Here is a 14301-nt window from a genome sequence, read left to right as displayed (position 1 = left end):
TTTCCTTTCCATGTGTGACCGAAGCTTTTTGTTTATACATTGCGACAATTTTGAAATTAAGCGTTGGCCAATTGCTTTAAAGCCCAGTTTATACCGTACGAATAGTTTTAGGGAGCTTTTGCCCGTTTCGCTAGTTCCCAATAGATAGGTATTGGGCGACATTGTAGTTTGAATTGAAAAAGAAATATGCAATCAACAAGGACTTTGAATGAAATGAAGAAACTTGTTATCCAACAGTGTGCCGCTTGTAAATTGATAAGCAGGATTAACTTTGAAGTTTGAAAAAGTTTCGTTTGAAATGTTAAAAAAATTATTATTATTTTTTTAAATACATGGTTATTGCGAGCATCGTTTCATTTTGATAAAGTGTTCCGATTTTAATTGTCCGCCAACCCCAAACCTGCTGTTCGCTCGCGGGAAATTTCGGAAAAGTGCGCGTTTTCTTTCGGGTGAAAATATAGTTACCGTTTGTGTACATTTGACTTAGCGATGATAGAGCAGAGAGCAGAGAGAGCCCAAAAGGCTTTTTTGCCCCCTATTTATTATAACCTAAAGAACGGTTGTTCCGCCTGAGACGCCATCCGCTCTTGATAGTGATGGTGGCGTTACAAATCGTAAACATTGTGCCAACATCCTCCCCCCCCTGACGGATGTCAACAAAGTTTCTAGCCGTATGAGTTGTTGCCGTTGTTAGTGCACGTGGGTAAGTATTTTCGTTATCGAACGCGTAAATTAAAACTATCTTCCTATTTTAGAACTGCCCTAACGCTTGTCCTGTGTGGTACTTGTGGCCGTGTAGATTGAAGATGCGGTTCGTGCGGAACATTCGTCGCACTGGTTACACAGGAACCCGCTCGGATGCTCGAGCCAACGATACGATAGTAGCTCGGACCAGTGGATGTACTATTTCGGGCAGCCGGAACACTTCCGCGCATTGTGCTGGCACTGGTGGCTGCGCAACACCGTTAGGTTGACAAAACCCTGCCTACAGTGTTCGCACCGATGTGGATGCTGGCCCGTGTGACGAATTTTATGCAGCTTCAACTGTAGCGCCAGAACCTTAGGCTGTCTACACATGAATCCGCGGACGCCGCGGTCCGCGGAAAACACGTATAACTTGACAGCCCACCGCGGAATTTGACAGCCAAGCGGACCCAACTGGTATACAAGTTATACGTGTTTTCCGCGGACCGCGGCGTCCGCGGATTCATGTGTAGACAGCCTTACGTTGCACACATCGCACGCGTATGGTTTGGCCAGGATGTGCTTCTTCTAGTAGTGGCGCTTCGTGTCGTGTTTGCTGGTACGCTCAGCGTTGTAGTGATGGCTACGGTGTGCTGTTTTCACCGCAGCTTTCCAAAGTGTACCGAAATCTAGAGCCTTCGCAGGTGTGTAGGTGTGGACCGTTACGCTTGAATAAGGTAAGAGAACATCATTAGTATTGTACTTAACAATATGTACCCAACCGATATTAATTGTCCTGCAATTGTTGTAGATGCGTTGGGAAACGTGATGACGTTGACCAGCTTTGAGTAGTGGATCGCGTTCCAGCCTGTCTTCCGCCAACTCAAAGCATCGTGTTGCTGCTTCTGATCGGCCGATCCTTGCGTCGCAAGTTGGCCGTCGTTGGATCGCATCGTGTATCGATCCAACTCGTCTCGTTGAGTGGTGTTCTTGTAGGATGGTCGTTTCGCGTAAGTACAGATACTTTACTTTTAGCTCCTCCGAACTCGAAGATCGATCGAGCGGCTTCTCCAGGGATGCCATGCAGACGATTGTGGACGCGGCGGTGCAATCGGTCTTTAACGCAGGATTCCGAGAAGCCTCGATGATGTTGTCGATTGGGGACGACGACTTTTGAGCAACCCGGTTGCTAGTAAAATCGGGTTGCGAGGCACTGGTCGATAGTGCTCGTTCTGGCTGCACGCTGCTACGTGCGTCGTGGTCAAAGATTAGTGCAGTGCGGAACGATATCTGCGTGTGTGATCGCTTTACACAAGCTGCACAAGTCGTTTGTGAAAGTGGCGTGTGATCTCCAGTGGCGTGTGTTGTGTTCGTCGGTTCTTTTTGCGCAGCTGGCTTAGGTGCAATGTCAAGTGCTTCGATAGTGTAAAGTGTATAAGTGGTATGATTGTGTTTAGTGTACGTTGTGTTTGTAGGTTCATTCTGCCTAGCTGGCTCCGGTGAAGTGGAAAATGATCCCAAAGCGTTCGGTGATTCATTTTTCCCACCTGGCTCCCGTGCAGCGTCAAATGTTCTAGTAGCGGCGGATGCGAGCGTTGTGCTTGCCGGTTCATTTTGCGCAGCTGGCTCCGGTGCTGTGGAAAATGTTCCGCTAAAGTCGGGCACGTTCGCTGGATTATGATGCGCGGTGAACGTCGTGCTAGCCGGTTCATTTTGCTCAGCTGGCTCCGGTGCAGTGGAAAATGATGCGCTTGCGTTCGGCGTGTCATTTTTCCCAACTGGCCCCCTTGCAGAGGAAAATGTTCCGTTAGAATCTGGCGCGTTCGCCGGATTATAATGTGCGGTGAGTGTCGTGGTTGCCGGTTCATTTTGCTCAGCTGGCCCCCGGGCAGTGGAAAATGTTCCGGTAGATTCTGGCGCGTTCGAGGGATGATGATCTGCGATGAGCGTCATGCTAGTCGGTTCATTTTGCGCAGCTGGCTCCGGTGCAGTGGAAAATGATGGGATGTCGTTCGGCATGTCATTTTGCTCAGCTGGCCCACGGGCAGTGGAAAATGTTCCGCTAGAGTCTGGCGCGTTTGCATGTGATGATCTGCGGTGAGCGTCATGCTAGCTGGTTCATTTTGCGCAGCTGGCACCGGTGCAGTGAAAAATGATGCGATTGCGTTCGGCGTGTCATTTTTCCCAACTGGCCCCCGTGCAGAGGAAAATGTTCCGTTAGAATCTGGCGCGTTCGCCGGATTATAATGTGCGGTGAGTGTCGTGGTTGCCGGTTCATTTTGCTCAGCTGGCTCCGGTGCAGTGGAAAATGTTCCGGTAGAGCTCGATGTGTGAATGAGTGTGTGCATTGTGCATTGTTGGCTCTTATATGAATGGCACTTGTGAGCGTCTCGAGCGGCTGTTAGCGGCTTCGGAAGAGCGATGGTGGCCAACTTTATAACGGGTAGTTTGCGCCTGCGCTTTTTGTCTTCGGCCTGAATACTTCGCGAAATCGCTTTCAATTTCGCCTTCAGTTCGCCTTCCAAATATATTAAGCGGTGCTCGAAAGCTGCTCTCACAGTATCGTTATGTGCCCATTCTTCAGCAGTGGTTGCGGCATCTTCCAGCTGCTGTTGAACTGTCTCCAATTGCTTGCTCAACTGCTCTACGCTAGAAAGTCGTTTTTCTATCACATTGTAGTCTCGGTCGGTACGAAAGTCCTGTGAGAACCTTTCGTGTTGCACTAAAGTTGCTAGTAAAGTCGTCCTTCGTGACGCCAAAATCGTAGATTGCAAAGTCATTTTGCGTCGCTGCTAAAAGTGTGGACGCGAGTGTAGCGTGATCGATGCGGATAAACGGTTAACAACAACGCGCGCGGGGTTTTCTTCACTAAACCGAAAATCGCGAGAATTCACGTTCTAACTATCCTGGTCACGGCACCATGTTCGCTCGCGGGAAATTTCGGAAAAGTGCGCGTTTTCTTTCGGGTGAAAAATATAGTTACCGTTTGTGTACATTTGACTTAGCGATGATAGAGCAGAGAGCAGAGAGAGCCCAAAAGGCTTTTTTGCCCCCTATTTATTATAACCTAAAGAACGGTTGTTCCGCCTGAGACGCCATCCGCTCTTGATAGTGATGGTGGCGTTACAAATCGTAAACATTGTGCCAACACCTGCAAATCAAGTATTTCGAAGAGCTCCGATTGTAGAGCAGCTAATTTTTAACACGTTGTGTGCCATGTCTATCATTTTTGATAGACAGTGAAGTTTCCTGGGGGGCCATGTCTATCATTTTTGATAGACAGTAGTCGTCATTTTCAAACTGTTATTTCTCCGCGGTGGCTGCACTTTTCTACTTACAACCTTCGGCAAATATTAAGATAAGACTTTTATGAAACTAATTACATAGTTGGTTTTCGCAAATCTTCAGTCCATCAATTTATAAAAGTATATTTTTGGGATGCCTTTTTTCGAAAAATCTTAACGTTTTGTTCATATTGCTATCTCTTATGTCGCGCCGTTTGATCGTCTGCAGTGCGAGTGAGACAAATATATGCTTGAACAACAGACGATGGAACGGCGCTTCACAAGAGATAGCAATATGAACAAAACGTCAGATTTTTCGAAAAAAGGCATCCCAAAAATATACTTTTATAAATTAATTTACTAAGGGTTTCCGAAAACCAACTATATAATTAGGTTCATTAAAGTCTAATCTGCATATTTGCCGAAGGTTTTTTGTAAAAATGTGGTATCTCCGCGGAGAAATAACAGTTTGAAATTTACATTTCCTGGGGGGCCATGTCTATCAAAAATGATAGACACTCAATTTGTAAACAAAAACGCCGTGGCCTGCTAGGAAACATCACCAAAATAAGCGTGGCACACAACGTGTTAAGTCTATCCAACTACGTGGTAAAATAGGTCTTAATACGGTCTGGCCGTTCTTAACAAGCAAAATAAAAATCACACGACGACGCTTATTCTGCACGCGCAAATCTCTAAACTTTTGAGCTGGTTGCTCTACTCGTTATTGGTAATCAATGTTGGCACTAATATTTAATTATTTTTAAACCAGTGCTCATAACATTTGAAATGTCGCCGCTTGCTTATCCCGTTCACTTTAAAACTCCTTGAAATAGAGGAGTCTTTTGTTATTTGTTTTTTGTTATTTATTTGTTAAATTCAACGGACCGTGTGTGGCCCCCTTGAAGCTTTTGTTTTTTACAATTAATACATTGATTACATTTATAACGTCAGATAAACATTTTTACGTTGTATAACATTTAACACGTAATGGGACGCACATTACGTATACAATTTAGGAACACAATACGCGGCAAGTTAGGTTCGAAACGATCACAAACGGCGTTGAATTCACGACACATAACGACACGACACGAGGAACGGATTAAAGGCACCAAAACTGGTACGACGCTCCTCTACGTCAAGTAAAGTTCTAGCAGGGAGCGATCTCGCCGAGGCGTAAATGTCAATTGCGGAGAGCAACGCCGGCGAGTCGATGGACTCCAGGCGCGCCCCTGCGAGCGTGCTGATGTGGGCCACCACACCACGGATGCGTATTCCACCACCGACCGAACTAAGGAGCAATACAGCATCTTAACGGCGACCGGGTCGGTAATGTAGCGCGCCAGCTTTTTTAGGATCCCGACTACCTGATTGCCCTTAGTGACGACGTGCTCCAGCTGGTCATGGAAGCTCAACTTCTCGTCAGGGAGCACTCCTATATCCCTAACGCAGCTTTTACGGTCAAGGTCTGTACCGTTTAAAGTATACATACGAATAAGGGTTTTGTGTTTTGTGCTATACACCTAACATTTATTTAATATCTGAGTATAAAGATTTACGCGGAGCGGTACAGAGCAGATTGATCCTACACGGTCGACGGTCCGTAAGCGAGAGAGCCGGTGATTGGATCTCACCGGCTGTGACCCCTGTGAACTCGCAGATGAACGGCATCGCACGCACTCTCTTACAGAACGGTGCGAGCCACCAGGTCATATCACAGGGGAGACGATTACTGCCATCACAACATCTCCCTCCTTAAAATATCCGGTACGCATCAAACCGACTCGGTAGTCTTCTGTTCCTAGAAGAACGTCGCGGCTCGTGTACCGGATTCTGGTTCCGCGTAGAACCACTGGACCCCACTCTCGGAACGGGGTTTCCTTGCTGCACGAGGGCCGGAACGCTCGATGGTACGGGTAACACTGGCGCAGGTGTTTCACCACTTACTTTTGCTGGAACCAAATTCCAAGCGTCAAGCAAAACGTCTAGCGGTAAATGATTTGGCTCTCCTCTAGGAAGATCGTGTGGTGTTCGGTCGATCCGTTTACGTATTTGGTGAATATGTCGCCGAAACGATCTTCCATCTGCCATACGGATTAGGTACATTACTCGTCCTATTCGTTTGACCACGTTGCCCGAAATCCATTTCCAACCACTCGGTGAGTACTGCTTAGTGAAAACAGCGTCTCCAGGACGAAACTTGCCATCTGGGCTTTCCAAGGCGGCTTCAGCTGTAACAGGCGGTGGCAGCAACAAATGCAGCGTCGTTCTCGGCTGCCTGCCTAACATGATTTCCGCCGGCGACTTCGATCCCTCTACCTGTACGTTTGGGGTCGTTCGGTAGGTTTGTAAGAACAGGTCGAGCGCCTCCTTCACCGAGTACCCATCTGCCGTAATCTTCCGGATGGTCCGCTTGAACGTATCCACAAACCTCTCAGCTTGTCCGTTCGACTGAGGATGGTAGGGAGCGGTCCTAACGTGCGTGATTCCATTATGCCTGCAAAAGGAATCAAACTCATCACTGGTAAATTGAGGACCATTATCAGACACAAGCGTAACCGGCATACCAAACCGGGCAAAAAGATTACGTAATAATGCAATCGTGGCTATAGACGTGGTGCTGCTGGTTTGTAAAATCTCTGGCCACTTTGAAAATGCATCAACGACCACGAGATACCATTCTCCATTCATTGGACCAGCGTAATCGACGTGTATACGATGCCACGGTGCTGACGGCGCAGGCCAGCGTATGTTGGTCGTGCTCGATGGTGATTTGGCAGCTGCTTGACACGGTTGACACGAGCTCACCCAGTCTACAATATCACGATCCATCGATGGCCAGTAAAAATAGCTCCTTGCTACAGCCTTCATCCTCTGGATCCCAGGATGACCTAAGTGGATCTGCTTCAGGCACCGCGTCTGCAAGGCTTGGGGGATCACTACCCTCTCCCCAAAAAGCAAACACCCGTTGATGGTAGTCAAAGACTCTCTGCGACTGTATAGACTCGCCAAATCGCCATGATATGTAGTGTTGTCTGGCCACCCCAGCTGCACATATTCAATCACCCGTTTTAACAACCCGTCCGCCGAAGTTCCCTTTACCACATCAGTGAAGCTAAGAGGAACATAGTCGAGGGCTCTGGTCGCTACTGATTTAACCTCTGCTTCCAGGGTCACACAAGCTATAACACATTCTTCATCCGGCTTCTCGTGTGAACGTATTAGTCGGGAAAGAATATCCGCGTTCCCGAAATCATCAGTACGCACTCAATTCCAAAATCATAACTCAGCAGAGTGAGTGCAAATCGCTGCAATCTATTTGCCGTGTACGTAGGAATGCCCTTTTTCGATCCAAATATCCTCAATAATGGCCTGTGATCTGTTTGCAGATTAAAACGCCGTCCATATATCATCTTGTGAAACTTTTTGATTGCAAATATAATTGCCAGGCCTTCTCTATCAATCTGGCTGTATCCTTTTTCGGCTTTAGTCAGGGCCCTCGAAGCATGCTGCACTACCCGAATTGAGCCGTCGGAATATTTGTGGCTAATAGTGGCTCCAATGCCAACTGCCGACGCATCCGCAGACACAATTATTTCCAGCCGCGGGTCGTAGTGAGTAAGTAGAAGATCTGAGGCTAATATCTCCTTGAAACGCTGAAAGGCCCTCTTGCATTCTCCAGACCAACGAAAATCTACCCCTGCTTTCAGTAAATCATCCAATGGATATCGTAGATCGCGCATTCTGGGAACAAAACGTCCATAATAATTGATGGCGCCTAGGAATGATCTGACTTCGGATTGGTCTGTTGGCTCGGGAAGCTTCAAAATTGCTTCAATCTTCTCCGGATCGGGACGTAATCCGCGACTGTCGATGATGTGGCCTAAATATTTTATCTGCTGGACTCTGAAGGAACACTTTTCAGTACGCAAAGTAAAACCGTATTCCTCAATTCGCTTAAGGACTTCTACTACGGTTGCGTCATGTTCCGCTTCGGTTTGCCCACCGATAATGATGTCGTCCAAATATACGGATACACCTTTTTTGCCAGCCAACATTACATCCATCAGCTGTTGAAATGCTGTGGGGGCCACTTTAATTCCGGGTGGTAGACGATTATACGTATATAGACCTCTATGCGTGTTGATGGTGAGCAAGGCTCTATACTTTGGCTCTATTTCCACTTGCAAAAACGCATCCGTCAGGTCTATTTTGGTGAAAATCTTGCAGTTTGCCAACCGTGCAAAAATATCCTCAGGAAGAGGTAGCGGATAATCATAAGGTTGTAAAGCTGCATTAAGGCCGGTGCAATAATCTCCACAAATCCGGACAAGGCCATTTGCTTTGCGTACTACAACCACCGGGGCAGCCCATTCTGATGAAGTAACCGGCGTAATAACGTTCAGTCTCTAAAGCCGATCCAATTCCTGATTCACGGTATCCTCCATCGCATATGCCACCGGCCGCTTGTGTTTAAAAACTGGTTGCACGTTGTCTCGCAATACAAACTTAATAGATGCCTTCGTACAAAGACCGGTGCCGGAAAAAAACATTAGGAAAACGATCCTGAAACGACTTTTGGTGCAACGTTGAAACAGCTACTTGGTTGCAAAAGGAATCCATCGGCACCGCCCACAAGGAAAATGCATCAAGCAAATCAGCACCCAGAAGCGCTAAATCAGACGGTACTACGACAATCGTTGCTTCCGTTGCGCGCTCTCCTAAACTCACTGTACATTTAAATTCTCCCAAGAGTTGCAAAATGTCACCAGACGCGTCCCATGCGATGACACTTGGTACGGATAGCTTGGGACTTCCAATGCGCTCCCAAATCGTGCGATGTATAATAGTGATGTCCGATGCCGTGTCTAATTGCATCTTTATGGGTACACCTTCAATAGAGATCGTTACAAATCTACGTAACTTCCGCACGTTGCGCACATTTACAGTGACCACTCTAACACCCGATCGCGAAATACTCTTCTGCCTAAACTGTTTACGACCGCGAGACCACCTTGCCGCACTGGCACAGAACCCGTCCATGTGCCCTAACTTGTTACATCGGTTACAATGATGATTCTTCTTAGTGCATATTCTGGCATGATGTCCTTCGCCGCATAACCAACACACGATGCGCCGCTCATTTTGTTGACCATTTGTTGCGTTATTGGACTCACCACTTTGTTTTTTTCTGCTGAAACGTGCCAGGGTGATGAGAACGATTCGCTCCGGATTTGATGGCACACACCTTCTCACTGGATTCTGTGGCGATCATCGCACTGTCGGTTTTAACGCGTACCAGCCGCTGACACACTGCTGCAAGCTGCTCGAAAGTTACGTCACTGCGGTCCTCGATATTCGTTAACAGTTTCACACGGGCGTCACGATCATGCTCGTCCTTCAACCCGCAAACCAGCACCAGGCATTTAAATTGCTCCTCCGTCATTGATGTGAATTCTGCGTCGACACAAGCTCGATTAACACGGCATGTGAATTCAAGCAAATCCTCGGTACGGGATTTAGTAATGGTAAGGCACTTATACCGCTTGTTCAAAATAGAATCGGTTTTCCCAAAAAGCGCCTTCAATTTGTCCACCGTTTCACTGAAGGTTAGGTCGCGAGGAACACGAGGTAATATGAAATTACAAAAGCGATAGTGCTCCGCAGAACCAAGCTTGCGACCTAATAACCGTGAGCGTGTCGCATCATCCAACCGGGAAGCATCCTCCTTGAACATGTCTTCGTAACGGGCATACCATGCTTCGAACGTGGATCCGCCTTCAGCATCGTACCGGAATTCAGTGATGTTCCCACTAAGAGCATCCAAAATCAGCTCAGGACTGGTGAGCCCTGCAACATGATGCTGCTCTTGCCGCTGCTGGAGAACTGCCGGTTGCTGCTGCTGCATAAGCTGGGTCATTAGCTGACGATGTTGCTCCAACTGCTGTTGCTGCTGCAGGCGATGCTGTTCCATTTGCTGCTGATGTAGCGTCATTTGCTGCTGCAAAATAAACATGATCTGTTGAACACTGTTCGATTCTGAGACGGGATTCGGTGCTGATAAAATTGACGCTGCTGGTTGGGACGTCGATTGGAGCGATGGCGGTTGTTGGGCGAATAAAGCTCCATTTTGGGAGAGACGCCGCTGCTCTTCCATAGACTCGTCTTCCGGGCCAAGCATCCTACGTCGTTTGCGAGGAATATTTGCTATCGTTGTAAATTACACGCCGTTGAATTTTTTCTACTCGTCGCCACTTTTGTGTTTTGTGCTATACACCTAACATTTATTTAATATCTGAGTATAAAGATTTACGCGGAGCGGTACAGAGCAGATTGATCCTACACGGTCGACGGTCCGTAAGCGAGAGAGCCGGTGATTGGATCTCACCGGCTGTGACCCCTGTGAACTCGCAGATGAACGGCATCGCACGCACTCTCTTACAGAACGGTGCGAGCCACCAGGTCATATCACAGGGGAGACGATTACTGCCATCACAACAAAGGGGATTTCGCTTCCTGGCGAACGAAACGACAACGCACTCCTCGACCAGGACTGGAACGCACACAGGGTGTCCTGAAGACGCTGTTGATCTTCCTGGCAGCGTATTGGTTGGAACAATTTCGCATCATCCGCGTAAAGCAGGTGGCTATTAGGAGGAAGCACACGTGTGACGTCGTTCAGAAAGACCACGAAAAGAAGCGGGCCAAGTTACTCCCTTGTGGTACACCTGAGGAGGCGCTGATGCAATGGGAAGTGTGGTTCCCCAACTTCACACGATATGTACGGTTGGTGAGGTAGGACCGCATCCAGTTGAACATTTGACCCGGTAGACCAAGGACTTGAAGCTTGGCAAGCAGCAGCGAATGCGGAACACTGTCGAAGGCTGCCTTGACATCCGTATAAATCGCGTCAACCTGGAAGCCTGCATCGATGGTCCTGTGGCAGAGGCTGACAAACTCGACGAGATTGGTAGAAGTTGAGTGCTTGGGGACAAACCCATGCTGAGCGGCGCTGATGTAGTTCGATGCAGCAGAGAGAAGCGGCTCGTACATATCCCCCTTAGCAAAAAGTCGTCCCTTAAGCCTTAAGGAACGGTATTAGGCGGCGCCGCTTAATACCGTCCCTTAGAAGCTCTTAAGCGGCTGAACCAATGACAATTCGACATGACGCTAGGTCTTAAGCAGCTGAACGCTTGCATGCTATGATAGCATGCAAGTTTTCCGTCCCTTAAGAGCTAGCGTCATATCGAATTGCCATTGCTTCAGCCGCTTAAGAGCTTCTAAGGGACGGTATTAACCGGCGCCCCTTTATCGATTTTTTGCTACGGGGGAAGCAGCTCGAAGACTTTAGCGTTTTCGCAGAGCGATGTTATGCCGCGATATTCCAACCCGCCGTTCGGTTTTTGGCCAGAATGATCCTGATCGCTTCTTTTAACAGAGATCATCACCTGTTCGATTTCAACGTTCCCATTTCCCACTTCCGCACTCGCCTTCTTAATAATTCCTTAATAATGCCCTGGTTATTGAACCGAAAGAAATACTTACAATTGTCATATCGATAAAAACCGTCGTCGCGCAGCGCTGATGCAATAGCGTCATGCTGCGTTTGGTTTTGTAATTTATGCGAAATTTCTTTCGAATAAAACTTCCCGAGACAGGTGCAGTACACGCCGACTCGAGCACTAATTTCTGAAACGTCCACCCCAGGGTACTTTGAGACATACTCGTTTATTGATTAAAATTAACGATCTTAAATACTTAATTTTAGCTGACTTATTAATAATGTTTAACCTACGCGCACCACCTGTTGCTGGCTTATTTTGTCGTTACTCGGCACCCACATTGTCGATGTCGCAAAACCGTGGTAAAGGTTTGAGTGGTGCGTGCGATCAACGATGCATCAGCATTTTGGGCTGCGATTGATCGTAGCACCCAAATTCCCAAATTGTTGATATCGCGAAATCCGCAGCACCAGCTTGGGGCGCGAAACTCGATCAACCGCTGCACCCAAAATGCCGATGCAGCTCTTATGTCTCGCACCACGCGGTGTGCGCTTCTAACAGAGTGACCCTGTCGGCGACACTTAGCTTAACACAACGCCTATAACTTCTTTCGTGCCGCAAATCGCACACGTTTGTGTTGCTATCTACTTGACAATAATTGTTTGCTTTTGTTTCTTTTAAACTTTTACCAAAATACGGGTTCTTAGTGTTTTTGGATGAACGAAGTTGTTTAATTTCTGGAGTTGCAATATGGTATATAGCTTAAGCCTTGGTGTGGTTTAAAACTGTTTATAAATCGAAATTAAACTGTATATCATGTATGATACAGGGTTGTAAAAGTTATCTCTCAGTTGGCATGTCACAATTAATTCGGAGACCAGCTAATTGAAGTAGATACAACAACGGTTTATCAACAATCTCTTCTTGGCATTAACGACCTTACAGGTCACGCCGGCCATTTCTGGCTTACTAGACTTATTTTACCACGTAGCCGGATAGTCAGTCCTTGCTACGGGGGAACGGTCCGGATGGGATTTGAATCCGGTCCGGCCGTGTGGACTGGCGCCGTTTATCACATGCACCACCGGACCGCTCTGACAATATCGAGGCTATTATTAAAAAGTATGAGTACACTATCATCTAGTCAAACCATTGACCAGGTATGCTTACACGAGGTGGACAATGTTTTAAAATGTTATCTGAAATTAACGATTACTCTGTTCTGTTGAAAGCATCCATCGAAAGTCCAATCGCAATGCAAATTGTTCAATTAAACCATCCATATTATTTTCTGAACAGAACTCCAACACAGTTAAAGAATCAATATCTTCATAAGGGGAAAATATATCGAGGTGTTTTTCAATGAGCAAGTGTTCTACTACACGTTTATGAAGTTGGATTGAAATTTTTTTGGTGTTTTCACGAGAATGTAACCATTTTCCATAATCATGTGCATTAGTCAACAAATCCTTTATATTATTGGACAGTATTAGTTTTAGCAAAGTGTCCTCATTCACTGTCGCTCCATAATATAAAATGTTACGGAATGTTGTGGGGTACTTCATTGCAAATGCATAGTCTAAAGCACTCCATTCGAAGAGTTCATCTTTCGCATTGATAGATTGAAGAGACATTATTTCTATAAGAAATTTTTCAATTGCTTTTGATCGGCCAATAACTGCCAAGTGTAGTGGTAATCGACCTACCGAATCCTTCACGAGTGTAAACGAAGGATACTTCGAAACTAAAGCACGGACCTGTTGTACTGATTCATTGATTACAGCCATGTGAATATCACATCCTTCACTATCTCTTACTATCATGCGATTGAATAAGCTTCGAGTTCGCTGAACCGTTCGATTCCAATAATTCCTCGATCGGAAAAAGCTCTGGCATTTTATGCGATGTTTGTTGCTGTATATCCAAGATGCCGCGAAATATTCAGCAAATATGCGAAGAGTGAACTCAGGATTGTATCCTTTAACACCTTTAATGATGTCAGACTTCTCATTGCCCTGAGCTACATCCTGCATGCATCGGATAGCTTCTTGTAATTCCTGATCGGACAAAAGACTAGTTAAGTCGTCTTTACTGAATATAGCAAACATTGCCAACAAGGCATGTTGATTTTTGTTCAATTTATTGGTCTTTCCATTGTTTGGATTCATCGTTGTATTGATGGATTCATTATTGGATGGTTTTATTTTGTCCGAATCGACCAACGTGTCCAAATGATGAAACCAATCCATTCCGCAATATTTCAGTAGGAACTCCAATATTTTGTCCGAACGATCTTCATCCTGATTAAACGCAACATAATGAAACACATTCCATCCGTTTCTTGTATTTACCTCTGCAGGATCACAACCTTTGGCAATCATACAGTGCAGCATGAAGAAGCAACCATTTTGAGCAGTCATATGTGGGAGACTTCGACCTTCATCATCGGTAGTATGCCGATCTATTGTTTTGTCAAGTAGATATATGAATGCAGACATCGATTTTTCATGACATACTGCATAGCCTTTCGGTAACAATCTCATGACCATCACAATGATTCTATTAGTAATGACCATGTTGGTCTTCTGAACAATGTATTTGACCATCTGGATGTTTCCCTCATGTACTGCTCTAGCAAGAAGAGCTTCGACGAGGTATCCTTCATGCAGGATATCTTTTTTTTTGTATTCAGGTAACGATAATTGAACGTTATTAGAACTTCGTACGCAACAAACCTTTGGATAATCAACTTTGTCGAGCGATGGTATGTTGTTGTTACTAGGATCATGAATGTCCTCGACAATTTCTACATCTTCAATCACAATAAT

The 14301-nt window shown here is 46.2% G+C and overlaps 2 protein-coding genes across 5 annotated transcripts in view; one reads left to right on the top strand and one right to left on the bottom strand.

The window, feature by feature from the left end:
- Nucleotides 1-14301, top strand: part of LOC125767197 (uncharacterized) — a 285303-nt gene that overhangs the window by 231031 nt on the left and 39971 nt on the right. The gene's annotated exons all lie outside the window — the stretch shown is intronic.
- Nucleotides 11827-14301, bottom strand: part of LOC125767227 (uncharacterized) — a 133898-nt gene continuing 131423 nt past the window's right edge. The window contains exon 4 of one of the 3 annotated variants that reach the window (XM_049433582.1): nt 11827-13841. The gene's annotated coding sequence lies outside the window, so the exon portion shown is untranslated. The remainder of the gene's footprint in view (nt 13842-14301) is intronic. The other 2 variants (XM_049433583.1, XM_049433584.1) reach the window with 2 other exon arrangements.

Source organism: Anopheles funestus, chromosome 3RL (assembly GCF_943734845.2).
Source record: "Anopheles funestus chromosome 3RL, idAnoFuneDA-416_04, whole genome shotgun sequence".
NCBI lineage: Eukaryota > Metazoa > Arthropoda > Insecta > Diptera > Culicidae > Anopheles > Anopheles funestus.
Note: the sequence above shows the minus strand (reverse complement) of the source record. Positions and strands in the feature narration are given on the sequence as shown.